This window comes from Octopus bimaculoides, chromosome 10 (genome assembly GCF_001194135.2).
Source record: "Octopus bimaculoides isolate UCB-OBI-ISO-001 chromosome 10, ASM119413v2, whole genome shotgun sequence".
NCBI lineage: Eukaryota > Metazoa > Mollusca > Cephalopoda > Octopoda > Octopodidae > Octopus > Octopus bimaculoides.
In genome coordinates, this window is record NC_068990.1 from 45,548,248 (window position 1) to 45,551,753 (window position 3,506).

At 40.0% G+C, this 3,506-nt stretch overlaps 1 protein-coding gene across 4 annotated transcripts in view; it reads left to right on the forward strand.

Moving 5' to 3' along the window:
- Positions 1 to 3,506, forward strand: part of LOC106874115 (uncharacterized) — a 154,795-nt gene that overhangs the window by 131,371 nt on the left and 19,918 nt on the right. The window contains exon 2 of one of the 4 annotated variants that reach the window (XM_052971164.1): positions 481 to 519. The exons of the other annotated variants lie outside the window; for them this stretch is intronic. The gene's annotated coding sequence lies outside the window, so the exon portion shown is untranslated. The remainder of the gene's footprint in view (positions 1 to 480; positions 520 to 3,506) is intronic. 4 annotated transcript variants of the gene reach the window in all.

Here is a 3,506-nt window from a genome sequence, read left to right on the forward strand (position 1 = left end):
TATATATATATATATATATATATATGGGAGAATGTACGAAAAAAACAACAACAGACGAGGACAGGTGGTGTAAACAACAAAAGGATATATATATGTATATATATATATATGGCAATACTTTAAAAGGATTATTTGTGGAATTCAGTGCTTAGTATTCAAAGAAAGTTATGTAATATACCATAGAACATGAGGGCTTACTAATTCTCGATGAGAAAATATTTATTATTATAAGCATTAAATTAAATTAGGTACTTTACATGCAGAGATTCTTGATAGAAAAATATGTATTCAGAGATGCCTATGGGAAATGAATTACGAGTCTGCTCAATCTGGATGTTAATCATTACACCAAGGCTGCTAGCCACTGCTTGTTCATGAAATGTCAATATGAAAGCTTCTTTGCTTATATATCTATCTCATCTCCAACATGAAAACCTTTCTATATTTCCCTTAATGTCATTTATCTTTTTCTTTTTTCAGTCATTGGGTTGTGGTCATGCTGGGGCAACACCTTGAAAGGTTTAGTTGAACAAATAGACACCAGTCTATTTTTTATTTTTAAGTTTGTTATTTATTCTATCAGTCTTTTTTGCTGAACTGCTAAGTTATGGGGATGTAAAACGACCAACATTAGTTGTTAAGTAGTGGTAGGGATGAAAGATAGACACATACACCCAAGCACACACACACATACACACACACACATACATACAAGGGACTTCCACACAGTTTTTATCTACAAAATTCACTTACAAGGCTTTGGTTGGCCCTGGACTATAGTAAAAGACACTTGCTGAAGGTGCTGTGCAGTGGGACGGAACCTAAACCACATGGTTGCAAAGTGACCTTCTTAACCCACACAAACATGCTTGTGCTTTACTCTATCATTGATAAATGTATTTATATTCTATATATTTTATATACCTAGATATCATATATATTATATATCTAGACATACATGCTATATATATATATCTGTTATGCAATAGAGTGGAGGCGCAATGGCCCAGTGGTTAGGGCAGCGGACATGCAGTCATATGATTGCGGTTTCGATTCCCAGACCGAGCATTGTGAGTGTTTATTAAGCAAAAACACCTAAAGCTCCACGAGGCTCCGGCAGGGGATGGTGGCGAACCCTGCTGTACTCTTTCGCCATAGCTTTCTCTCACTCTTTCTTCCTGTTTCTGTTGTGCCTGTATTTCAAAGGACCAGCCTTGTCACACTGTGTTACGCTGAATATCCCCAAGAACTGTTAAGGGTGCACGTGTCTGTGGAGTGCTCAGCCACTTGCACGTTAATTTTACGAGCAGGCTGTTCCGTTGATTGGATCAACTGGAACCCTCGACGTTGTAAGCAATGGAGTGCCAACAACAACAACATGCAATAGAATTTCTGTTTTTTTTATTTATAAGTGAAATAAATACTGCTAGTAGGACCTGTGGAAATTTCACAGAATGGAAAAAATTAAGAGAACCTATTTAAGAAAGAAAGGATGACTTCATAGCATTCATAGTTTAGCTTTCTTTAAATATTCTTGACATTCATCTACATTCATTTCTACATGTCTTTGCTGGTGTTGACTTTTTCCTCTTTTTATCATATCTTCTTGCTATTCTTCTCTGATCCATGCTTTATATCTGTGCATCCTTTCTTGGGAAGGTTGCAACTGTGTTTCTTGTGAATTCAGAGTTTAGGCTAAATTAACCCTTATAAACAAATATCAATTTTTTAAGTGAGCAGATGATAAATAATTGTACTTATGTGTATGCAATGGTCACTATAAAAAAATTTAATCCAATCAAAAGATTACTTTTCAATATTAATACATCACTGCTATCTTCTCCCAGCTTTCTCTCTCTCTTTAACTGCCTCCCCTCTCTCTCTCTGTCTATCTTTCCCTTCAGCTAACTTTTTAACCATGTAATAAGTATTCCTTCCCCACCCCACTGCATATCTCTGCCTCTTTTCCTCTCAGTCGTTTTCGCTCATTCTTTGCCTCTACTTTCAGCAGATCACATGACCATTTGGCCTTCATGTATTAATGTTAATCACCTTTCTCTATTTTTCCTCTCCTCTTTCTTCACTCCTCCCCACCTCTCTCTCTCTCACGTACACTCCACCTCTCACTCACTCCACCTCTCACTCACTCCATCTCCACAACTAATGTATAATGGGTGAACGAACAAGCAGATCATCATCATCATCATCATCATCATCATCCTCATCATCATCATCATCATCATCATTTAATGTCCGTTGTCCATGTTGGCACGGGCTGGATGGTTTGACTAGGGTTGGCAAGCTGGAAGGCTGCACCAGACTCTGGTCTGATTTGGCATGGTTTCTACGGCTGGATGCCCTTCTTAATGCCAACCACTTCAAGAGTGTAATGGGTGCTTTTACGTGCCACCAGCACGAGTGCCATTTGCGTGACATTGGTATCTGCCACAACTGCGATTTTGCTTAACTTGATGGGTCTTCATCTCAAGCACGACATAATGCTAAAGGTCTCAGTCATTGCCTCTGTGAGGCCAACACTCAAAAGGAGCTCAGCCACTTTGCCTTCATGAGGTCCAACATTCAAAAAGTGCTTTTTACATGCCACCAGCACAGGCGCCAGTTATGTGACACCAGCATCAGCCATGACTATGATTTCACTTGACTTGACTGGTCTTTTCAAGCACAGCATATCAAAGGTCTCGGTCACTAGTCATTGCCTCTGTGAGGCCCAAAGTTCGAAGATCATGTTTCACCACCTCATTCCATATTTTCCTGGGTCTACCTCTACCACAGGTTCCCTCTACAGTTAGAGATTGGTGCACTTCTTTACACAGCTGTCCTCATCCATATGCATCACATGATCATAACAATGCAGTGTGATACCTCTTATACCTAACTTTTCTCTCAAGATGCTTACACTCTGTTGAACATGCGCACTGACATTGCACGTCCAGCGAAGCATACTAACTTCATTTCTTTCAAGGCTATGCATGTCCTCAGCTATCACAGCCCATGTTTCACTGCCATGTAACACAGCTGTTCACACTCAGGCATCAAACAATCTGCCTTTCACTCTGAGGGAGAGGCCCTTTGTTGCCAGCAGAGGTAGGAGCTCTCTGAACTTTGCCCAGCCTATTCTTATTCTCACAGCTGCACTCTTGGAGCATCCACCTCCACTACTAACTTGGTCACCTAGACAACAGAAGCTGTCTGCTAGAGATAGCATCTTCCACATACAAAAGCTTTCTCTGTTAACTTTCCTCTGATATTGCTGCATCTTTTGTGTCCATAGCTTACACTGGGGGCATCTTATGGAGTTTCTACCTATGCCTTTTCTACAGATCGAGTAGGGCCATCTGCCTGAAGGGATTTGTGATTTGTCTGCTTTCCTACTTACTAAGTCTTTGGTTTTTGTGAGGTTAACTCTAAGGCCCTTTGATTCTAGACCTTGCTTCCATACCTGGAACTTCTCTAGTTTTGGTAGTGATTCAGCTATAAGAGCAAAG